Genomic DNA, 25493 nt, shown 5'->3' on the forward strand with positions numbered 1-25493 from the left:
CCTGCTGTTAACAGCAGTCACCTCCTCATGAGCAGATCTTGGCTAGCAGATACTTGTCACAGGCAGCCAGCCACTGGTGTTTGAAGAGTTATTTCCAAGCCGAAGTCAAACACGTCAAGCACTCAGTGCTTTCTAGTCTACGTGTCATGAACCATGGCCATTTGACAAGTGGGAAAGCTGTGAGCTGCTAACACGAGGTGCTGGACTTGCTGCTGAGCAAGCAGTACTCAAAAGCACTACAATACTTTGAGGAAGTAGCAGCAAGAACATTTTCCCCCTGGTTTTGCAATTAACAGAAAAGCTCCAGAGCAGGAAGAGAGGAGGAGGATGCAAAGCTCCTTCCCTACAGCAAGCAATGAGATGGGTCAAGAGCCCAGTTGCAGACAACTTCCATCACCACTCATCTTCTCTGGAGGTTGAGTGATGATGCTACCTTCCGTGGGGCCTTGTCCCAAGGCTTCACAAGGGGCAAGCAGCCAGTGGATCAACCAGTACTCCCTCACTTCCCAACCCAAGCGTGTCAATTTACTGACTTTTTATCTAACAAGGTAAGAAGTGAGATTTCTCTGTTTTTTTTTTAAGATCTATAAAATTGGCCATGGATGTTGGGACCTCTCAATTCAAAGGCTCAGGGAAGCCCATCACTGGGATATGAAGGGCAAAGAAAAGGGTGTCTAAGAACTGCCACAGAAAGTCATATTGAAGAGTATGATTGGTACAAATAGGAACAATGCTCTCCTATTTTCTAGCAGTAAGCCCAACAGGGATGTCATAAGGTGGAGCAAACATCCACACCTCTGACTGTAACAACCCCTGGGGACTTCTTCCCCTTGCACTTGCCTACTCCCTTTTCAACTCCTCTCTACTTCTGGCCTTCACATCAGCTCTGTGTTGAGGAGCTCCACAGTCTATTAACCTTAGGCAAACATTCATATCCTTTTGGTGGTTTCAAAATCACTGCTCAGTGAAAACTGAGAACATCTTCCAAAACTATCTTATAGGAAATACCAAACAGTATCCCCTGCTCCCATCTTCCTCAGTGCTAAGGACCTCCACGCATGATCCCAGTCATCTCTTCTTCAAGAAGAAATAAATCATAACCTGCCTAGATGTTCCTCACCTGTTAGCTATTATCATCTGTGGCTGAAATAGCTCTTAATAGAAAAGCCTCTAGGACTTATCACAACCCATACACAGTCTACAGTGCTCTCCACTTCTCAGCCAGTCTCCAGACAACATGTCAATGCAAGTATTTCAGTTGCCACAGTAAAGAAATATCTTTTCTGCCATCTACACCCTATACAAACAGCTGCAGCTCAGCTTTTTAAGTACAGCTTTCCTAATCCTGGCTTTGGCAAACTCATGTGAATTCTTCACATGAAAGCTTCAAGAAAATGTTTTTCCCTTCTGTTTCAGAATTTTAATACTGGATTAGGTGAGCTGTCTAGACAGATGAGAAAATAACAGGTTATTTTGTGTGTTCAGAATCCTGATGTAGAAACCACCCTTAATTAACCAACAACCTTTACCGTATGATCAGCAGGGGAAGGCAATTAAGATTTAGCAAGAGCCTGGGCTTCCCAATCAGATGTATGCTTCACTGTGAAATGAACAGACAATAAAAATCTATGAATCCTCACTGCACTCTATTTCAGTATTATTTATACACTGTGAGCTTCCTAAGTAAGAGAAGCACATAAAATACTTTTTTTTTTTTTTTTTTTTTGTAATGTGCAATGCCCTACCATCAGTATTTGCCAAGCCACCAGCCAGGGTTACATCCAATTACTACATACATATATATGTATATATCCACATCATCTCCACTGAGTCTTAAAAATGCATCTTTGATCCTCTTACCTCCCATATACCCGAGTGCCTTACTCATGGTATTTTAGTCATTTCATCTCCCAGACCTGCTGTCTTTTCTCAGTTCTATCACCACGCTGCCCATGCTTAAGTCCACTACCCTTCATTTGTCCCTTCTCACTACTGTCCAGTTACCCCATTACAAAAAATATCTTTAAAAAAATCCCCGAAAACATTCCCAAGAAAAACTTGAGCTCAGCTGCTGCTTCCCAACAGGCAAATCTTTGCAACAATTTACTTTCTTCAATCTTCTTCAAATCTTCTTTCAGTCATTGTACCAACTTGGAATCCTGGGCTTCCATTCCTAGTATTGCACCCTGGTTGCCAGTATTACCTTCCTCTATTCCAGCAGCAAAACCACCAAAGTTCAGAGGTATGTCCACTTAATGATTTTCTTCTAACTTTGCCAGCAAAACCTTGCAGCCCACAAGGAAGAAGCCGGGGAAACACGGCTGTTCGCAGCTGCCATCCTTATTACAACAATACTCTCTATTCTTCTAGGAGCCTTAAGGAAAAGGTCAACGAGGTTCAGACAATATAAAATACAAAAATAAAATAAACAAAAACATTTCTCAAGGAAATCTCCTATTCTTAGCTCACCCGTATACTACCCTCATGGTAGCACTGTCGTAACTGTGATGACACACGGCAATGCACTGCAAACAAAGCTTGCATGCTTAGAAGTTTGTCTATGAGGTTTTATTTTCTTGGGTTTTATTTTTTTTTTAACCTAGTTTAAAAAAAGACCTTCCCCTTCCTTCAGGTTTTGCTTCACACCACACAGTAAGTTGTCTGCAAGCTGGGGCTGTGAGCTCCCAGCATGCCACAGACGATAATAATGGTCACTTGAGGTGGGACTCTTCTCCTCTCGTTATATTTTGGGTGTCAAGTTGCATCTGCTGTCTGCAACCTGTCCATCAATGGAGAGCATCACAGGGTAATCCAGCCTGCTGATTTTCATAGAATCACAGAATCATTAAGGTTGGAAAAGACCTCTAAGATCACTAAGTCCAACCCCGACCCATCCCCACCATGCCCACTGACCCATGTCTCCAAGTGCCACATCTCCATGGTTCTTGAACACCTCCTCGGATGGTCACTCCACCACTCCCTGGGCAGCCTGTGCCAATGCATTACTGCTCTTTCAGAGATTTTTCCTAATATCCAACCTGACCAACCTTGGTGCAACTTAAGGCCACCACTTCTCGTCCTATCACTGTTACCTGGGAGAAGAGGACCATCTCCACTGATGTAACCATACTTACATATCTGGACATAGCTTTAGACAGCTCAAATGAGGCTGGGAGGAGGTGCACCCCCAAAACAGGCAGCCAGGGACTGTACTCACACACACACACCATTCCAAGACTCCTGCACGAGATCCTGGTTGTCCCTCCTCACCACAACATCTGACCAAACTTTTCAGTCCTTCTGTAGAGTGCTGAATTAACAATCTTCATGTTAACAGCAGCTACAGTCAGGCTTGAGTGTGAGAAATGCGTAATCAACACAGAGAAATCCCCCGCAAACCAAAGTTTCCTAGAATCCCTTTATTCCCACTGAGCCTTCCTTGGCTGGGAATTAAGCATCATCCTTAATCAGCAACCTAAACAACAGTATTCATTGCGTTTGTGGGAAAGGAACTTGGATAAAAAAGGACAAGATCTCATTTCATAGGAAAGAGTAAATGGAAGCACAAAAATCCACACATTACTATTTTACTATTATTTGAATTGCAATTATTCAGAATACTATCAACATACCAAGGGGCACTACATATGTTTGTAATACAGGTTCATTGCTCACAGTCTGAAGAGTGTTTACCAACAATGAAGAATTGAAAGCAACGATCTAATTTAATCCAGGCAGAGATAAAGCAAGATTGAGCAACCAAGAGCAGAAGCCAGACCAATTCAGAAACAGAACTAAAATGAACTTCTCATAGGCTCCAGAACCACCTGGATACAGAGCTATGGAGCTGCAAGCACGAGCATTGCTAGGATGGTGTCACAGGGACAGAGCACACACAGGTGGCTTCCAGTGGTGCCCAAAAAAATGGGGAATAAAAAATAATTTTTTTTTTTTTAAAAAGCAAACTTTTGGATTCCGTTTCAAAAGCTTTTTTTTTTTTTTTTTTTCCCTAATAGCTGTAATGATCTCCATTATTTCATCAAATGCATACAAAAGAATGGCAATGCTGCTGGCTGTGGTTCCCCTCGGCTCCTGGCACAACAAACACCCGTTTTGTAACTTCTCCCTCTTGTCCCCTTTCATCAGCCTTCTCAGAAGCCTGTTGTTTCAGGATGCTCATTCCAAGCTCTCCAGGCTGTAAACATGTCAAACTGGAAGATCCTTCTCTTTTTGCCTTCCCCTCACCCCCCTCTTTCCTAACCCAGCCAGTTCCCTGTCAAACTCACTCGCAGCCCTTTTCAGAGTCACTTACACCATCACAGGTTAAGCACGGAAGCAGAAGGCAGGAGAATTATTAATTGAACTTAAGTATTCCACATCAGTCATGAGTGCATGAGATGCATGAGTGAATGGAACAGGCAGCTGTTAAATCTGCCTTTGTTCCGCAGTTGTGCAAACACCGACCCGGTAAGATTGCAACAGGTTTATTGCAGCGGAAGCAGGCACACCTTGTTTGCTCTGCTACCTGGAGAGCTGCGGGAGCAGCGTGGTCCTCAGCCATCCACGGACACAGCAGTGCCCTTCCTGAGCTCGTAAACCTGTGACATCGATAGCACACGCACCGCTGAGATCAAGGCTAATTCATGTTGGCTGCGCATGCTGGAAACTCACCTCCTGCAGAGCGGTGTTTCATCACCATTCTCGTGCTCAGGCTTTATGCAAGGCAACATTTCAGTCTAAACAAGTTTGCCAGCTGGATGCAGGCAGCAGGAACAAGTCACCCAGCCCCAGGGCAGTCCTGCTGGCCTCTCCTGCAGGCAGCAGGGCTTGCTGGAAGAGACCCGTTTCAACAGCTCACCAGAAGTGGTGGTCAGGGGCAGCCTTCCTTCCCAGCACATCACCAGTTTTGAAAGCAGTTTTTTCCAGGGCTTGAAACACAAATCCCTGTTTTTCTTCCCCCATCAGTGCAACTTCAGCCCCTTGCTCCTCAGCACCTCCTCACACGCTGCTCATCTTCCCCATTATGGTGGCCCAAGGAAGCCAGGCAGCTTTTCACAAAGACAAGCCAGCACTTCTGCTACCTGTTCCCTGCCTTATGTTTCTGCAGCTGGAATTTATAGGGGTGGCTGTCAGAGAAAAGCAAGTTTGAACCTCAGTTCATTTATAGAATCATAGAATCTTTTGAGTTCAAGCCAACCCTTAGAAGTCATTTTGTCCAACTCCCCTGCAATAAACAGGGAGGTCCACATCCCCAGCCCTACTAGGACACACTGAGAGAGCTGGGGCTGTTCAGCCTGGAGAAGAGAATGCACCAAGGAGGCTTGAGAGCAGCCTTTCAATATCTAAAGGGGGACCATAAGAAGGAAGGGGACAGACGCTTTAGCAGGGTCTGCTGTGATAGGATAAGGGGAAATGGTTTCAGAAAATTGAGGACAGGGTTTGAAATTTACCATCAAATGTCTTGAGGCACTGAAAATGCTGCTCCTCAGCAGTGCTGACCTTAACATCAGCACTGACAAGCCCCACTTACAGATTACTGACCCACCCCAGTGACACGCAGAGTGCAGTTGGATCAGACATCAAGGAAGGAAGCACAGTAATAACACACCACGTGTATTCTTAGACAGCAGCACGAACAGGATGCTTCCCATTTTATCCATGCGTCAAACCCTCAGCCTTCTGCCCCATCAGCATCAGTTTTTGGATAGCAGCAGAGACGTTCAGGCTGACTTCACATTCTTCTTCCTCTTGAAATACTCCCAAAGAAACAAAAGGAAATCACAGCATTAACTTTTGCCTTGTCCAAACTCAGGTGTCGTGGTTCTGATCACTATATCAGGTCTCCTCCAGTCTGAGAAGATGACCCTACCTGGGCTGCCGAGACCTATAACAAAGCACTTCAAGTCTTATCTACATTTACCCCTCACTTCCATTATCATCACCTCCCCACAGCCCCATGGTAGAGACCGGGATATAAAAAAGTTTCCCCTTCGCAGGATGCAAAGACGCTGTGCTCCTTGAATATACACACCATAACGGGACCCTACCCCTAGTGTGACCACTGATGGCCTGAGGGGATGTCTGGCAAGCTATTTCGCCTTCATGTGTTTGATTTAAGACAACTCACCTCTGCAAAACCACCCTGCAAGTAACAAATTTTGGTAACGCATTGGCACAGGCTGCCCAGTGGAGTGGTGGAGTCACCGTCTTTGGAGGTGTTCGAGAACCTCGGAGATGTGGCACCTGGAGGCACGGTTAGCGGGGATGGGTTGGGGTGGGCTGGACATGAGGATCTTACTGGTTTTAATGATTCTGTGACCCTATGAATGAGAAACAGCCCAAGGCTGCTCGATCTTTGAGTTGAGGCCATCAGACCTTCTGTGGGCTACAGGCTCCAATGGCAGCTCCACTTGTAGTCCTTACACTGCTGGCCTTGAAAAAGAAGCAGAAACGTCTTAAGTTCTCCGACACAACAACACAAAAGGTCTGAGAAACAGCATTTGTCACATGATCCAAGACAACTGTCCCCTTTGTCTCTAACCATAACACCATGCAGGCGAGTCAGAAAGAATAAACCATCAAATCAGACATTTAATAATTATCTCTGAATCAGCAAAGATGCTGGAAGAGGCTCTGTGGTATGACCTCTGATGAGTTTAGAGGCACTGAGCACCTGATTTCTTGAGCTGACAATGTTCATTGGAAGCTATGTTGCAAGAAAAGACAGAGCTGCCTGGTGTCCACATCTCTGAGTGACCAGCCCAAGCAGCCCAGGGACAGTGGGAGATGCAAACAGAGCAGCATCTACAATAACACACTCTTTGAGCCATAAAGAAGCTCAGGAAGCCTCCCTTACTCTTCAGGCTCATCACAAATTTGGTAAAATTTGGAAAATCTCTACACTTTTGAATGTTTACAGGGCAAGATTTTTGGTTGTTTTTTTTTTTTTTTTTAAGGGTTATTGGCTCATGGTTTTCATCAGGAGACCACTGCACATTTTTTACCACTGTGATCCAGCTTGTTTTAATGCCTCAAATATCCCTCAAGTCAAATGAACTTGTTCAAAACTGATTCACACCAGTGCTACTTTTTCAATTGAGTAGTTGTTGACAAGCAGATTATATTTAACAAGCCCCAAGCATCTTGGCATGCACTGTAAAGACTTCCTCTTATGAGGTGGTTTTTTTAAAAGCCAACATATGGGCAGAGCAGGTTGTCTGCCACAGGGCACTTCCATACAGCGCTTGGCACAAACCAGACTGCAAGGATATCCAAAAAATAAACCAAAGAACGTCATGCCAGGAACGCAGGGAATGAATCACACCATTTATAGCGCTCTGATATAGAGCAACCATTATGTGTTTTTCAAATCCTTCTCATCCGAGGGAAAAGAAAATAAATCAAAATAATTGGCTGGCCTGCGGCTGATTCTCAAGCCTGTTCCTCTGGCTGAAGGGCAGCACGAGAATCAAGCAGGTTCAGCCAGCTCCCAAGTGCTGGGAAGAGAGCAGGATATCTTCAGTATCACAGGTCCCTCTGACAGCCTGGTAGAATGCAGCCTGTCCAGAGGGTCGGTGCCATGAGATGCAGGCTGTGGAGCTCCTCCTGCCCACACAGCTGATGAGAGCAGTGCTTGTGCCAGAGGCTACAGCATGACACGGGGCACATCCAAAAGAGTCACAGTGGCAGCAAAAAGCACAGCTTTGGCACGTTCCTTGCACAACACCAAAAAACCCTCTGCTCTACAAATCCCCCAAAGACAAAACAAGTAGAAACTGAAGCTGGCACACCGGCATGCCCTTTGTTTCGGGAGATTGTGGAGATAGGTACAAGGTCTCCCGTACCTAGAAGACATCCCACAACATCTGAAGACATGGTTTAGTGGGGTTATTGGTGGTAGGTGGATGGTTGGACTGGATGATCTTGTAGATCTTTTCCAACCTAGCTAATTCTATGATTCTATGATCTGCTTCATCACAACAGAGAGCTTACGCTGCCAGAACACTCTGTTCCCGCATCAGGAGAAGCTGGAGAAAATAGGGGCACCTGAATGGTGTTCAGCCTCCTGCAGTGAACGGGATATTCCTATCATGGAATCATAGAATGGCTTGGGTTGGAAGGATCATGAAGTTCCACAGGCAGGGCCACCAACCTCCAGATCCAGCACTAGCCCAGGTTGCCCAGGGCCCCATCCAACCTGGTCTTGAGCACATCCAGGGATGGAGCATCCACAGCCTCACTGGGCAGCCTGTTCCAGCACCCCACCACTCTCTCTGTAAAGAACTTCCCCCTGACATCCCATCTAAACCTTCCCTCCTTGAGCTTAAAACCATTCCCCCTTGCTCTATCCTAACCCTAGCAATGGAAATCATGATCTAACCTCGAATCCTAGCACCTGTAGTGAAAATCATTGTGTTTCTGCATACTATAGACCATCTGGGACCTACCAACCCTGTGATTTGGCCAGAGCCTCAATGAGGAGAGCACAGTGGAGAGGGTAAAGAGCTCAGGAATAGAGCTGTTGAATTACCCAGGACAAGCAACCCAACTGGCCTGCCTTTTACTTTGAACCTGCATTGTTTTCTTGTATTTCTTGTTCAAAGTTAGTTTGGAGATTCAATACAAGCTTGCCAAGCACAGTTTGACACACTGCTGGGAACCCTCCCCTGATTTCCAGCTCCTCAATGACATCTAGCACTGGGAGGCATCTGCTGCTGTTATGCTTCCCATCAAAGGCTTGGTGTTCAGGACTGTAAAAGGAAGGAGAGAGAGACACCAAACTAAAGAAAAAACAGAGGTAACAAGCTGAAACCACTGCATAATGGATCAGAACAATGCTGCAAACAAGTTTCCTGCAGAACTCGTGTTCTGAGTGCCAAAAAGAGCTGTGCCCTATCCCATCTGCACAGCCGGGCGATCTTATCTTCACTACCCTCCTTCTCTCTCCAATTGTTTGGGAAACTTAATTGATAAAACCAGCCTTAATTAAATAGGAAACATGCCCATGTTTGCACAACTCAGAACACAATGGGGTCTCAGTCAAATAAACACTGGTGTCCCAACTGCATTTGGGAATTCTTTGCGGTTTGGGGTTTTAAATTCATTGCAGCAAGCTTGGGAGCAAAGTTTCAACAGGAATCTTCTCCTCCTCCTATTCTGCGTAATAGAAGGGTGAGACAGGGAATGAATCTGCTCAGTACTCCGTTCCAACTCAATGTGTGCATGAGGATTATTTCAGGACACACCATATGAGACGTGCTAGGCCAAAAGCAATTATATTTTCTCACCACTTCTCAGAATCCAGACCCAACAAACTGCCCTGAAATAGCAACACAACTTTCTAAATAGCGGCATTTATTCCCTGTTTGAAAACAACACCCACACTGAATCTTTGATTTCAAGCCATCCCCAAGCACTTACCACATCTTTACCATTCAAGCCACAGGGAAAATCATTAAGTGCAACAGAAACACTAGGGGATGGGAACCAAAATTAGAAAAGCCAAACACTGCACTGATTTATTCCCACAATAACTGGGCTGACTTCATCCTGGAAGAGAGCAGCCAGGAATCCAGGAAATTTGTGTCTCTGCAGGTAGAGCAGCTTCGAGGGGACTTATCTCAGGCTGTGCTTTGCTGGAATATCACTTGCAAACAACCGTGCTCCAGCTCTGAGACAGCACACACAAGCAGGGCTGGCTCAGCACGCTGCAATACACAGCTTTCTCCATTCAGCTCTCTGCACTAACACGCTCACACATCAGACAAGAGCCCCAAGGCAGGGGAAATCAGGCTGGGAAGCATGTCCTTAGATCTCGATGCAGTCTAGGCCACGGCTGGAAGAGTGTTTTTCTGAGATTTTTACCCACCAGAGGCTTCCTTTGAAGAAGAAAGGTGTTTTTCCCCGTGCTCCTTGAGGTGTGGGATTTGCATATGCCACCTCCATGCGCTGACGTTATTAATGTTTCAGTGCAAAAGCACAGACATCAAACACTGTCTGCTTTCAGGTCATCTCGACGTACTCGCAGAAATTCTGTGATTGCTATATCCTGCATGGGAATCATGCAGCAAGTCACCCCGCTGAGGGATTTCCCAGCTGAGTGCTCATACGGAGGCACACCAAACAGAGCACAAAGCAGAAGCAGCTGGCGAAAGACAACGGGTGGGAGAGGGAAGGGACGAGAACACAGCACTGACACGTTTAGCTTTGCATCCACCTTGCTGCAAACATCAAAACAAAGCCTGGTGATGAAATGTTGTCCTCCGGTTGAGTTCTTGTGCTCTGAGGTTGCTGAATGCCCTGCAGGGAACAGCAGCCTGAGTGCTGTGGGATGCACACAAGTGATGGATTATCCCCCTCTGCAAGGTGCCTTTCATCCTTCCTGACACATCTGAGCTCACAAGCATTTCTTCTCTGCGACGCTCAAGACATCTTACTGAAACAAAGGGAAATTCGGTTTTGCTCCTTTTCATTAAATCCTCTCCAAGCAGAATTAAGACGAAGCACTGCACGGAAAGAAACAAATTACACAGCATAGGCAGGGGAAAAAAAAAAATGAAGATATTTTAGATCTGAAGTGGTTTTCACGGAGCAGGAAAACTTGTCATGTGGAAAGCAGCAGCGAGTGGGAATGGGGACACTTGTGTTTGATCTGCTCTCCCACGGCCCTCTCGCGTGACGGGGGTAACAGAATTACAGCCCTATCCACAAAGCAGCTAAAAATACAGTACAATTTCAATGCATCTAGATGAGAGCTCATTGTGCTCAGTATGTCATGCCTCGTCCCTAACACACTTCAACTTCGGCACAAGTAAAACAGCACTAGCACCTCGCTGTGCCAAAGAAAGCATTTTGATTAATGCCCTGAAATGAAAAAGAATTAGCACAAAGCACTAGATGCTCAACAGGGCTACTGAGCCACGTGCAAGTCAGAAGAGATAACGAGCCAATAAATTTCAGATCACTTTCTGCAGCCCTCCTGTAACTACACGCTGAAACCCATACAGCCTACAGATTAGCCAGCGTGTCGGCAAGAAGAAATTGCCACTTCTAAATTTAGCACACACTTCAGCTATTGTGTGATGCTTCAAAAGCAACAGAGACATAAAGTCGAGTTTGTAGGAGAAGCATTTAAACTCAAAATGAGAGCTCCTCACACTGAGCAAAGTCTTTTCTTAACTGCCTTCCTGTTTGGACAATTGGATCCACTTCATTTTTTCCACCGCAACCACGAGGGTCTGTCCTGCAGTGAATGGATGGGTTTTTTGTTTTTTTTTTTTTTCTGGGATAACTTCCAGGTTAAAGAGAAAGGATTTACACTTGAATGAAACATAGGCTCTGTATTTGGAAAATTTGTTTTGAAAACTTGGGAAGGAAGCAAAGCCTCCTTCATTTAAAAAGGGACTCAATTAACATTCTCCAACAAATCTTCCTATCGAAAGGAAAGTACTCGCTGGGGTACATGTGTTCTGAAAGTTTTTCTCCCTGCTCACAATGTCCCCTTCAGAAATAGAGGCCACTCTTTTTGAGGATCTTTGCAGAAGAAGATCTTTGCACAGCTTTCCAAAGAGCTGCCCGTCACAGCCCTTGACTCCAGACTTACAATGTTCTATGATCTAAGCTCAGGAACCTTGAAATACTCCCTAAGGACCCTAACAGAGAGGCCTTGAGGGACACAGTTTGAGCATGGTAGTGATGGGTTGATGGTTGGACTTGATGTGGTCTTTTCAAACCTTAACGATTCTGGGATTCTAATGAAGATCTGCACTGGGGCACTCTCTCCCTGGACACTGTGGACCCCTCTGCAATAAGAGGACAGTTGGTGGGCAGGATAGTCACCAGCCCATCCACGCTCAGCCACAAGAACTAAGCATCATCACACATCTCACCGTCTCATCTCCTTGAAAACATACACATCTGGTTTTGGTTTTAAAAGGTTTTGCAAAAAAAAAAGACACTAATGACCAGCTGAGCAGGTGTTCTCCTTTGGATGCCTGCGGGTTTGATTTGCAGTAGGCAGTGGTCAGACAGGAGCCCCATATTTTGGTCTTGAAAAACAACTCTGAAAGCACAGGGCATGTCTCAATATTGCCCACATAGGAAAACAGCCTATGCCATTATTTGTTTCCAGCTAAAGCTATAGGGGAAAAAAAAAAAAAAGGTCATTGACAATTTAATATTCAGTTTCATGTCTGAATTCCTTCATCTACTGCATGTGACAGAACATTCTTCGTCCTTTAATAAGTGTGGGTTGAAGTCTAGCCCAACTCAAAGTTGATGATGGATTGAGTATAGGAGTTCACCACAATAAGCAGCAGATCAGGATGAGAGAGAAGGGTATTATTACTGTACATTGTTACAAAAGTATGCAGCCTCCACCTTATTTAACACTCTGGGGAGACTGTCTAAAACAGACCACACTAATTCATTTCTTCTGGGTGCCACAGAATCTCTCCAAGAGATTTAGATGCTTGGATGTGAATTACCCTCTGGAAAAAAAGATCCTTTTCCCTGCTGACCGTGCCCTTGATCCAGGCACTAAATCAGGTGTGAACGACTACCAAATCCTTCTGCATTCAACAGCTATTCCCTACTTCATCCAAAATAAAGTGATGGCTTGGGAGTTTGTCGATACATAAGAGGTCCAGAACAGTTACTCTACAGACTTTTCCTTTCATTCAAAATAACAGCTGGACAGTATGAAAAGCTGAATATATATTTTAGACAAGGCAAGCACCTTGGAACTGAACGGCCCTCAGCACCTCTCTCAAGACACAAAGCCTTAAGGTGGGCTTAACTTGAGCCTTGTGTCTAAACTCTCTTTCCAAGAGAACCTACAAAACATTTGGCCAGTGCATGTTTCTCACAGACCCTACCACATTCCCCTGGGGTAAGGATCCCCTCGATAGATGCATTTTTTTCCACCCAGAAATGTGTCCCTTGGAAATATCCTCTCCCAGGAATAAGTAAGAGGTGGTGACAAGTAACGAAATGCGCTCATGCTCGCACACCTTCCAATAAAGAAGCTGGCTGCTGGGAAAATCTAAACACACCTCTTCCACAGGAGTCCAGCTGTTTCAGTTACAGCTTTCAAGATAGTCAACCCACTTTCAAACCAGATAAACACAGTAAATACGCTTTCTCTGAAGGAAAGGGAAGAGTATTTCCATCTTCACAGCATCTCCCTTCCATTTATAGAATGGGTCATGCCAACCCCTATGAAAGCTTCCTGATCCTGTCAACTCTGCATCTTCTTCAAGTGCTGGAAGAAGCCTTAGGACCAGCTACCATAGGCAAAGTTTGAAAGCGTCCCAGCTCTCTGCTCTGGGACTCAAATTCCAGCATAAATGCTACAAAGACACCAAGCCTCAGCCCATAAAGCTCCGGGAAATGGAGTGATGGGGACAGAGGGCTGTATTTACACGGCTGCTCACGGTCCAGCTTCTCGTGTCCATTTGTCACCAAGCACAACTTCCCCTCCCTGCTCAAAGCAGATTAAGCTTAATATACTTATGTAGTTGTGAAGTGTACTGTCTATTATCCAATTAGACAGCTAACAAGATCTGAGTAACAGCACGTAGGCACAGATAACAGTTGGCTGATAGATGGGACAGATTAGACATGTTCTTTATTTTTCCAGCCCTTGCAGAAAGAGGGTTGGGATTCGTTCAAAGGCTGCTTTGAAGACTGGATTCAGGTAATTGTTTTATTTTGTTTCAGACCCATAAACACATCATGATTGCTTCCTCTTGATCTCCTGGAGCTGTGATATGGGCACTGTCCTGTTATGAAAGTCCTGATAAACCTGGAATGGCTCACACAATTAAACTTTCAGTGGGTACAGGGGCACATCTCATCACCTTTTATCTTCAAAAAAAAAAATCTATGAGCAATAAAGGATATATACATCAGCAGGAAAATAAGTGTATGTCTGTACAGAAGTGATAAGGATATTCCGATATGCAATTTTTATTAACTCCAATGCTGTTCCATGTGACATTCCCATGAGATCCAGCTAAGAAAACATGATCTAGATGTAATCGCCATAAGATGGCTGCTTGACAACATACTTCTCACAGCATAATTATCAAGGGTTTGCTATCTCACTGGGTTTAGCCAGGCACAGGAGCTGTGTAATATTTCCATTACCAATTTGGATGATAGACTGGAATGTATGGACATAAAACCAAGAGATGATTCAGAGCTGGGACAATGTACAAGCACTACGGGGTACAGGTTCCAGTTTCCAAATGGTCTTGAAACACTCATCCAACATCAACAAGAAGAAATACTTACGACAGAGAAATTACAGGTAGAAATGCAAAAATGGGGAGAGATTTCCAACATAGCAAGACTCCAGGAAAGGTTCTGGCATTTTAGAGTGTCAAAGTACAATAGCAAGGCAATGTTCCACAGTTGCATCAGGCCAAACTTTAGCCTGTAGTGTTGAAGAGATCCTAGAGACACTTAACCTATCCCCAGAAATAGAAAGATACAGATGGTACGGGTAGAATAGAAGGCAGTGAACATACATTTGGATAACTGAGGTCAACAGGTAACAGCCAACAGACTGAAGTATTAACTGGCATCCTCTGATGAATGGTGCTCCTCAAAAACAGCCAGCACGCACACTAACGCTGTCCTACATCCTAATTCTTGACCTGAACGATGGAGCAAAGAGCTCCCTCAGCAAGTTCAAGGACTACATCACGCTGGGAGGGCAGGACTGCCCAGCAAGCTGGAAGAAAGCTCATGAAACTGAAAAATCCACTGTGAAGCCCTGCACCTGAGACAAAGAAAATATATTGTCAGTGCACACTGGGGACTTACTGGCTCTCCAGAAAGGCTCATGGGAATCCTGGCAGACAATGAAGTGAATAGGAATTAACACCGTGCCCGTGCAAGGATGAAAGCCAGGCACATGCTGGTCTGTACTGGGAATGGCAATAGTCAGGAGCTCAGGGAAGCAGCTCCTCTCTTTGGAGGCTGCATCTGGAGCACAATCAAATTCAGTTGCATTCCCCAAGAATGCAGTGATAAAGTCAATTATGGTCTGGTCACTGGAATACAAGATGAGCATGAGGGATATGGGTTTCTTTAAACTGGAAAAGAAGTGGGAGCCAAGGAGGGATCTGATTTCCACCTTCAACTACCTAACGGGGTTACAGAGAAGGTGGAGGAGACTCTTCTCTGAGGCATACAGCAAGAGGACAAGAGACAAGTTGCGTATTTTGCAGTGAGGGATATCCCAATTACATAAGAAGTGAATACTCCTCACCATGAGAGCATTAAGCACAGCACTAACTTGCCATGCTTGACTAGAAATGGTCCAAAACTGGACAAGCGAAGGTCACAAGCAACTCACCTTTGAATTTGGACTTGCTTGGAGCAACAGGTTGGATTAGAGAGCTCCAGACATCCTATCCCACCTAAGATACTCTGCTGTTCTAACAAAATCATTATGAAGAAACGCTGAACACAGCATTTTGCACAATAGCCTACAGCACTATACACCTGCTCAGTGTTAACAAGTGCTTTAGACTCAAAAGCTGTCAATAAAATACTTTCCACATGACTGAAGTTCCCTTCATCTGCAATTAAGGGAGAAAAAGAGTAAGAAGGAAAGCATTAGAGCTGTCACTGCTATTTGAAACTGAACATGAGACACTGGAGACTCACATTATACATGTTATCATATAAAAGCTCTGCAAGAAAACTGAGGAGAGTTCAAAAAAAAGATATGCACTGATAGTTTAAACAAACAAAATCCAGACTGCTCCTCCCTACCTGCTCAGTCTACCACAATAAACATAAGTTGATGCCAGGAAAGGATTTCAGACCTGTACAAACCAGCCTTCATTGCGGTGCTGAGTCTTTTGTTGTCTGAGGATGAAGGCTCTCTGTATGCAGACATATCTTTCTCACAGGCTTTCTACTTTCTCCCACTGAAAGGTACAAGAGGTGTTAACAGATCGAGAGAAAACGCCTGCAACAGCCCACAAAGGAAAGTTATTTCTTCCCCCTTAAAAAAAGTGAAGCACTTAATACACAGTTCAAATGAAACTGCTGCCTCCCTCCGAGTATCCTGTAAAACAAAGCCTACAAAACCTGAGAAAATAAATACAGCTATGGTGTTCAGCAAGGATAACAAATGCAAACCGTGGCGTTTCATGTAACGTGGACATCTGTCCACCTGTGAGCAGCAAGAGCCAAATTCACCCAGAAGGGCCACACAGCCCTCAGATGTCTGGCTCCATCACACAAGAGCCATTTGGAATCATTTTCCTAGAACTGCAATTACCAAGGAGCAATCAGTTTCAAGCAAACATCTGATCGCCGCTTTAATACTGTCTGGTATGTCACCCAGTTTACCTTTGCAAGTAATGTTCTAATGCTTACCCACTGCATTTTCTGTCACGCTTTATGTTTGAGTACTCTCAGAAGGATCTGCGCAGCCACACTTGAACAGTTTTGCAAACGCAAGGATAAACATTTCCTTCAGAGAAACAAAGAGACAGTACCTACTAAATGAGAAGTACACAGCGTAACCACTGCAGAAGGTCACTCCTGAAGCACAGCAGGGAGCTCAGATCAGGAGAGTAACGCTGCCCAAAGTGCAGTCCAGTTCACCACAGAGAAAGCCTTGGTGATAGCAGCTGGCAAGGAGCTCCCCCCTCCAGTTCTGGAATAGCTGGTGAAGATCCTGGGGATCTTTTCCCTGGGGAAAAGGCAGGATTTGAGCTAGAAAAGCCTGTGCCCTGGTTTTACAGTGAGTAGAGGCACAAACCCAGAATGAAACCTTTCATGACAAAACATGTTATCTGCGCGGCTGCCAGAAAGAAAACAAATGCATCCAACGTGACCCAAAGTCTCCATATGAGCATCATATGTGTCTGTCAGCTCCGTATAGGTTGGTGCCAGATGCACGCTGCAGCCCAAGGCGGACCCAGCCCAGCTGCAGCTGTGGCCCATGCACAAGGCCTGCAGAGAGGGAACTGAGCAATTCCTTTTGTACAACAACAAAAGGGCGAGAGGTCAGCCATTTTCAACTGCAGCAACAGAAATCCGAGTTAGAAACGAGGAAAATCTTGCTAACGCTAAGAACAACACAAGACTTTGAAGGATCACCCAGGAAGGATGGGGAAAGCCCATCACTAGAGGCTTTTAAGGAGTGGACAAACATCTGCTGGGAAAGTTTGGATAGATCTGACCCAGCCTTGGGGCAGAAGGTCAGATCAGACAACTTGCTAAAGGGCCCTTTTGGCCCTTTGGTGAGACTGTATTTTTCCTACCATTTTTTGCTTCCTTCACACTCCACCCCGCAGTCAGAAGAGCTCTCTTTTTTCCTCAGATCTTTCTTCTGTTCCTCCCTGGAATATTTTCACGCATAAGATCTTCATGACTGGACCCCTTTCATGTTTTGAGAAGCTCGGAGCAAAACGTCTGTGCATCTAACAACCAAAAAAACCTTACAGATCATCTGCTTAGCATTACAGACTCCTCTCCCCTTTAGCACAGCCTGTCCCTGCGCTCCCACTGCGAGCCTGGCAATGGAAATCCCACCTGCATCAATTCCTCACACAGAAACACCCAGCTTCTAGCTCATCCCCAAGTCGTACAACCTTCAGTGCTTCCTACCAGCTTAACCCCAGCAGTCAGCAACTGAGAGCAAAGCTGACTTTACCTTGTATCCCCCGCAGGGCAATACCATCACAATATTCAAGATCTCACTCCATGGGAATCAGGAGGCAAAAAAAAGCGATGATCCAGTGCTTAACCCTACAGCCCATCGTGTCACACTCAGCCTTCAGTTAGATTGCCTCTATCAGAGGCATCAGATGCTACTGTATAACTGGAACAACAGTGTGAGCTCCCCATGACAATGGAGAGGACATTTAATTTAGCATATGACACTGCTGGAAGCACTGTGCTTCTGCAAGCGTTAATTAATGGCACATAACATTGCACAAGATCAGGCAATCCAAGCAGCAGACCGCAAGCTGCAAGTCTGCAAGTTCTAACCTTTATCTCGGGGTTAGAGCTGGAACTACCAACTTCAGCAGCAAGAAGGACTCAAGAGCCTTTGATTCCTCATGTGCCCTATACAGCTCTTCCAGCTCATTCTTGCAAATGCAAAGCCAGCTCTCAGTCCTGTCTGCCTGTGGAAGCAAGCAGGGCATGAGAGAACAAGAAGTGAACCGAGGCAGAGACACTCACTACAATTTGCGGGCAGGCGTGTGGCAGCAGAAGTGAGGGCACAGTTTTCCAACTCCAGGAAAATCAAAGTTTGCTCTGTCCTTAAGGACAGCCCTGCTCTTTCACCAGCAGTGGGAGCCACGGGGTGAGCAAGGGATCAGATCCAACTGAAAAATGACCCTATAAAAATAAGTCATGATCCGCTGACAGGGAGTGGGCTCCCCGATGAGGATCTCTTGGCCACCAGCAGATAAGCAAGAATAGGACCAACCTCTACGCTAGCAGCAGTGCCTTCAATTGTCATAAGTCAGCCGTGACACTGCGTCCCAATGGGATTGGGGAGCACTTACACAAGAGAGGAAGCAAGCAGACAGACAGCACAGTGAAAACAACTTGATGCCGTTTCACTGCTGAAGCCAATGCCTTGCAAAAGGAGGCTCCTTCCAGCAGCCCACACCTTCTGTAAGGGTCTGTGTTTCTTAGGACTTCAACCAAAGGGTTACCAGACACGTTAACGATGCGTGCCTTCCTGGCAGCGTCCGCTGGGATCACAACTGTGACTGATTCCAAAAAAGCCCTGCTTGAAAAAAAAAAAAAAAATCAGAGATCAAAGCAGGAGGTTACACCTACATCCTGGAACGTGCATGCTTACGGGACAGAAGAGTTTCGAGTTCGGCTTCAGAATAAACATCTGTTTGTCCAACAGAAACATCAGGTTAGCACGCGGTTGTATTTTACACCTGTGCAAGAACTTCTGGAGAAAAAGCCAAGTGCTCCAGCATCCCCCACCTGCTCTGAAATAGGAATTAAACTGAACAGAGGTGTTCTAAGAGAAAAGAGCACGCTCCTTTGCCGTGCAACAGCCAGCATAGGGATAAGCCAGGACTACTGCCTACCTTAGAGCAAGGGATTCTCTGGATACCTAAACTACAAGGTAGCTTGAGCTGATACTATTTCACAACGGAAATGATCCAAAGCAAAGCTTTTTTTCCCCCCCCCCCCTCCCCTCCAAGTGTGCAAACATCGTCATATCCCGTCCAATATTTGAGTCATTCCAAGCGTGCCAGCAACCTACGTTGTTAAATGCCATTCAGCTAAATCTGGAGAGCACACTTTAAATTTAAAAAAAAAAAAAAAAAACAAAAAAAACCAACACTCCATTATGCAGAATAATGAGCTATGCAGAAAAGAGTAAATAACCATCCATTGTTCAGAACTGATCTACCTCTATTTAGTTCTCTGCTTCAACAGTCAGGAAAGCAAATATTTTCTTATTTCTTACAGGGTAGTTCCTGCCTTTGAACTCACAGATCTTAATGAAATTCTCAAGCCACTCTACAGATTTTGCAGCCCTTTAAAGACCTACTGGTTAGAAAATGCGAGTGATCAAAACCAAAGACCCCCCACAAAATGAAATGAGCCTCATTTACATCACTGCAGCTCCCTGGACTTTGCACAGCTCACTGCAACCTCTGTTCTGCCCCCTATCTGCTCCATGGCCTCCAGCTCTCTCCCTCTGACCTCCTATTCTCAGAAACCAGATAAAAATTGTCTCCAAGGATGACGTGGCAACAGGCTCTGAAGATGGAACGTGCAACAACCGGAGCTCTGTGAATCACTACTCCAGGGCTGCAAAATCTGTTTCCCTCACACCTGGTGAGTTCCCAGACACTGTAATTTTGAGTTATCTGAGAGCACTAACAATAGGAGTGTTGTTTCACCGAGACTTGCAGAAATGATGGCACAGTCGCGCAGATCTACTCTGAAATAGCTCAGGGACCAAACTCCGGTGTGAAAAGCAAAAGATGTTGTGATCCCCTGCTTTAAGTTCCTGCTAGTACCTTATCTCCCTACCTTCAGAGGGACCCAGGCCTTTTTCAGTGACACAACACTCACTGCTGCAGCCATCCTTACAACCTGCACGTCATGAGGATGCAATATACACATTCACACTGTGGTGATGTGATAGGCACCAGATAGGTCTGGTCAGGTGCTGTTAATTCCATAAAAGCACACATCTCACGTCACCCCAGCGATGATATCCTACTTCAGAAAAGACAATTGTATGTGTTAAATTAAACCTGAAGAGAACCATAGAATCATGAAGGTTGGAAAAGAGCTCTACGATCACCAAGTCCAACCCCAAACCACACCAACCCATCCCCATTGACCATGTCCCTCAGTGCCACATCTCCAAAGCTCTTGAACACCTCCAGGGACAGTGACCCCACCACTCCCTGGGCACCCTGTTCCAATGCCCAACCACTGTTTATGAGAAGAAATGTTTCCTGATATCCAACCTGAACATCCCCTGGCACAACTTGAGGCCATTACCTCTCATCCTATCGCTGTTACCTGGGAGAAGAGGCCAAGCCCTACCTTGCTCCAACCTCCTTTCAGGGGGTTGCAGAGATAAGATCTCGCCTGAGCCTCCTCCAGACTGACCAATCCCAGTTCCCTCAGCCACTCCCCATCAGACCTGTGCTCCAGACCCCTCCCAGCTCTGTTGCCCCCCTCTGGACACCCTCCAGGGTTTCAACATCTGTCTTGTAGTGAGGGGCCCGACACAGAACGCAGCACTCAAGTTCCAGCCTCACCAGTGCCACTACAGAGGGACGATCACCTCCCTGCTCCTGCTGGCTGCACTACTGCTGGTAGAAGACAGGATGCCGCTCGTCTTCTTGGCCACCCGGTCAGAGTGCAGTGGACTCACAGAAAGAGTACAAGTGGGAGTTGAAGCACACAGGTTCCATAAAATACGTTTACAACTGAGACACAGAGGAGCTCAAGCTCGGGTTCTTACAAAGGCACTCATCGAGCACACTGCTCATCACGTGCAACACGTGCTTCAGGCACCGCAACGCACGCGGCGTGCTGGTGGGACGTGGAGTCACCAGGATGTTTTATTTTCTAAGAAGTTCATATTCCCACCCACAGCATCTTAAAATAAAAGAAACCACAGAAACCTAAGATTTCAAAAAGCAAAGACTTGCGACCAATTTCCATGGAAACTCATAAATTGAAACAGTGCATACCCCAACCTGCAGAGCATGGAATACTTGGACACTGCAAAGCCAACACCTCCACAGGAGCAGATGATAACTGGACACATCATCAAGGCAACTGAAAATTCTCATGTTCCCTCAACAGGAACATGACAACACCACATTCTGAAAACAGCACGCTGTTTTGTGATGCCCCTTGTTAAAGACTTGCTTTCTGAGGAGCCCACAGTGCAAGCAATCTGTTGCATTCGTTGATTTGCAGTCATGCTTCTATCCCCTTATCACACACCACTAGCACACTTACTGTGCAGGAGGATTTGAAGCCTGGCTCCACCAGCCAAGACAGAGCACCTTGCTCAGCTGCTGGCTCACAATGGGGACTCCCATTCTACTGCTATGCTGCAGTCATTCCTCCACCAAAGCAGGGCAGTACCCATAAGCCAGATGGTTTAGACACTGATAGGAAGTAGGAGGTCAAGTTCAGTCCCCACTCTCTTCATTTCCAAGAGGTAGTCTTTGTACTTCTTCGTTATTTACCACTGTGACACAACTTTTTAGCTCATCAACAGAAGCAAAAGTCTCAGTTATTTAATTTCCACAGACTTGACTTCATTAACTTCTAAAGAGAACTGATACTTGTAGCCACTGGGAATAGTATTTCTACATTTTTTCCATTTTCTGGTCTGTTAATTACGGTTACTAAGAGAAGGAGACAGCAGTTAGAGTTGTGAAATACAACAGCCTTTTTAGTATTAGTCGAAGGAACAGAGAAAATAACTTCTAGTTCCTTTTGGTATAATCCAATCACAGAAACTAAGTAAAGCTACATACTTCAGAAGTCAGCATCACCATCCTCCTCAGACCTTCGTTTGGGTGGGCAGGAAACTGATGGAGAGCGTTAGACTTCATTAGAAGGGATAATTTTTCTTCTGTGGGAAGAAGGTCACAAAAAAGCCACGAAGCGATAGAAACCAGTCCCCGGGGTTCAGAGGACAGGCAGCTCTACTTTCACAGCAAGCAGCAGAAAAACACTAAGTGGAGGAATACCCATTCAAGTTCCGGAGGTAGAGATGGGCAGGAGTCTTTTGCAGATGGAAGACTGCAAAAAACCTGAATCACCCAACTTGTCTGAGGTAGAGACCAGTGCAAGAGCAGGATTCACATCTTTTAGACCAAAGGGTCCTGTAGGGAGTCCATAAACACTCACTGGCCTTCCAACATACCTTCCAAACTACCTTAACTTCTCCATGCCCATCAAGTTGACTGACGTTTCCCCACCACAGAAGAAGACATGCTTAAAAGACACCACAGTTAGAATCATAGAACCACAGAATGGCTTAGGTTGGAAGGGACCTTAAAGACCATCCAGTTTCAAGATCATCCAGTTCCAGTTAATTGATACATTTTGGTGGGATAGATACAACAGATATTTTTTTGGAAAAAAGGAGAGCCCTTCAAGTGAACACTACAGAGGGTTGTCCAGGATTGCAGAAGTGAGCAGGACACATGCTGGGTGTTTATGGTGCCTCAGTATTAGACCCCATCACTTCAAGAAAGTATTGCACAAAATGGTAGAGCCCAAGAGCAGCAGCTCTGCTGAGCTCAAGGGTTGGGAAGGACTACAAATGACAACAGCCAGTGTTTTCAGGACTTAAAGAGCCACATCTCCAGGCTAATTCCACACATATAATTTGGCCAAAATACCAGTGAGTTGCTCCTCTAAGCTCAAAGATGCCCACGTAAACATTTGAGTAGTTCTGCTATGATCCAGGAACTGAGTCAGAACTAAGAATCATTTTGCCAACCCAGTATTCACCTGTGTGTTTCCCAGCCCTGCTCCTCACTCCACAAAGGGCAGAGGACGGGGAAAAGGGAAATCAGTTCAGTTTTTAAGAGACAACACCACCTGAAGCTACGGACTTTGCTACTCACAGAAAAACACTGTGCATCTGTTCCACAGGAGCACCACAAAAAGATTAGCTAAATTGTTCAGCTACACAATCTGAAAAGGGAAAAGGACCCAGGAGAGCAAAACGTTATCGCTGAGTCAATAAAACAGCATTTGTAGAAGGCTGAAAGCATACAGCATTCTTACACAAGACAGTGCAGTACTCGGGGGCTGGTTTCACATCCTCCACTAAACCTGTCCAGTAACTCCGGGAACCAAGCACCGTGTCCGACAGGCTGAGGGAAAAGTGGATCAGCAGGGTGAGCTGAGGACGGGGCTCTGTGCAGGACAGCAGAGTGGACGTGCAGCTGATACATATGGTTTCACTTTTATGTAAAGCTTGCATGTGCATCTCATATATCAGGGCAATTACAGCTGGCTCAGCACTGCCTTTATGTTGGACTTTACGCTGGATCGGAGACTGCATGCCTACAGAGTAAGGAAAGGATTTTTAGGGGTGCTCAGACAGCTGAGCAGCCGCGCTTCTGAGATTAACATTGCTCAGAAGCTTTGCTTTGAGGTTTGCTTCCTCACAGCCCGGCTTTGAGCATTCTGACACCTCCACAGCGATGGAAAGGACGGAGCGACTCGGAGGAGTCAGTGGATGCGACCGCAAGATCCCAACGCGCTGCCAAGAGCCTGATACTGTGACAGCGCTGACATCAACACACCGCAAGAGAAAAACAGCAAGAAATCGCTGAACCCATCGCGGAGGGGATGCTGCACCTCTGCCCGAGCCCTGCACACCCGCAGCGATGCGCTGCGTTCCCCCAGCCACCCAAAAAACAGCAGTGGGCATCTCCACCGCAACCCACCACTCAGCACGGGGAGGAGGCAGCGGGGTGGAGGTGAGCGCCCGCAGGCCGGGCCCCTCGCTGCCACCTCAGCGCTGGCTCTCTCCCTCCGTCCCCGGAGGCCCGCAGGTGGCCGACCCACCTCATCGGTCCGCCAGCCCCGGGGGAGGGCCCCTTCTCGCCCCTGAGAGAAGCGGGGAACAGCGCGGAGCTGCAGCCCCGGCGGGAGCGGGTACCTCTCTCTGCGGTGCCGGAGGGGACGGGGGTCTCGCCGCCCGCCCGCTTCGCCTCGCTCCCCGCGTCTCGCTGCTCTCGGCCCGGCTCCGGCGGCGGCTCCTGGCAGTGCGAGGAGAGAACCAGCGCCGGCCTGTTTACAGCCGCCTCCCCTTCGGCCCGCCCCGGCTCCGCCTCGAGGATCCCCCCCGCTCCTCCTCCACCTCCGCCTCCTCAGCTCCGCCCGCCCTGAGGGGCCCGAGGGGAGCGGTGTGCTTGCCCGCGGTGCTCTTCCCTAGCACAGCGGAGTGGTTGAGGGTTTAATCGCCGGATCCCTCACTTTCGTGCCCCTAAATCCCTGCGAGGGCTGCCGGTGTCACGCTGTGTCCGCTGGCCTTGGTGTGAGGTGAAGCACCCTCCTGCACCATCACCCAGTGCTCGAGTGTCACCCCCAAATACTCCACTTATCACGGAATCGTTAAGGTTGGAAAAGAGCTCTAAGTTCATCAAATTCATCCCCAACCCATCCCACCATGCCCACTGACCGTGTCCCTCAGTTCCATATCTCCATGGTTCTTGAACACCTCCAGGGATGGTGACTCCAGCACTCTCTGGGCAACCTGTTCCAATTCCTCCTGCCAACCTGGAAGCTATGGCTTTCCCCGTATCTCCCCAGTTATCCCTTATCATCACCCTCCAAAGGGCCTTACTTCCACCTGGATAGCCCTTCCTATCTCATTCCTGCACAGCAAGCAACTCAGAATGGAGACCTGAAACGCTTCTGACGTTTTCCTATCCGTGGTACTAGTCCTTACCACAATGCTCCAAAAAAAAAGAGATCCTTCAGCTCAGAGAAAAACTCATTTCTGCAGGTTTCTGACACTCAAAATGCAGAACTGAGCCCGGAAAAAAAAACCACCACACCTACAGTATTGTCCCTACTTGCAAACATGATCTGTGTGACTTCCCATGAAAGCATCCAGCAGCTTGCACAGGGCAAGGAAATTCACATCCATCTCAAACTCATTGCAGCCCTGTGCTGCAAACTGCTTTGAAAAGTCAAAGCTCTGGGTTTAATAAATCTTTGTGTACTTCTTTAGGACGGAGCCGGGTAAAGGACTGCTGTGGGAAACCCAGCACTACTCCACAGTGCCTCTCAGAGATAGAATCTAGGCTGCTGTAGGATATATATTCTAAGCACTCCCCTCAGGGCACAAACCTTCACACTACAGACATCTCCCGAAGGTAGGGGAAAGCGAAAACCTCATTAGGCTTTAACGAGCCAAGAGACAGCATTGAGAGCCCTGTAACAGAGCCCACCCTGGTGACGGGGCTCTC

At 46.4% G+C, this 25493-nt stretch overlaps 1 protein-coding gene across 5 annotated transcripts in view; it reads right to left on the reverse strand.

The window, feature by feature from the left end:
- The window catches only part of SMOX (spermine oxidase), a 46800-nt gene extending 22465 nt beyond the window's left edge, over positions 1–24335 (reverse strand). Inside the window, exons 1-2 of one of the 5 annotated variants that reach the window (XM_021394200.1) lie at positions 24179–24335; positions 16521–16717 (exon numbers count right to left, since the gene is read on the reverse strand). The gene's annotated coding sequence lies outside the window, so the exon portion shown is untranslated. Of the gene's footprint in view, positions 1–16520; positions 16718–18545; positions 18773–24084 lie in introns of all 5 variants that reach the window. The other 4 variants (XM_021394197.1, XM_021394196.1, XM_021394198.1 and 1 more) reach the window with 4 other exon arrangements.

The sequence above is a fragment of the Numida meleagris genome, chromosome 4 (genome assembly GCF_002078875.1).
Source record: "Numida meleagris isolate 19003 breed g44 Domestic line chromosome 4, NumMel1.0, whole genome shotgun sequence".
Classification (NCBI taxonomy): domain Eukaryota; kingdom Metazoa; phylum Chordata; class Aves; order Galliformes; family Numididae; genus Numida; species Numida meleagris.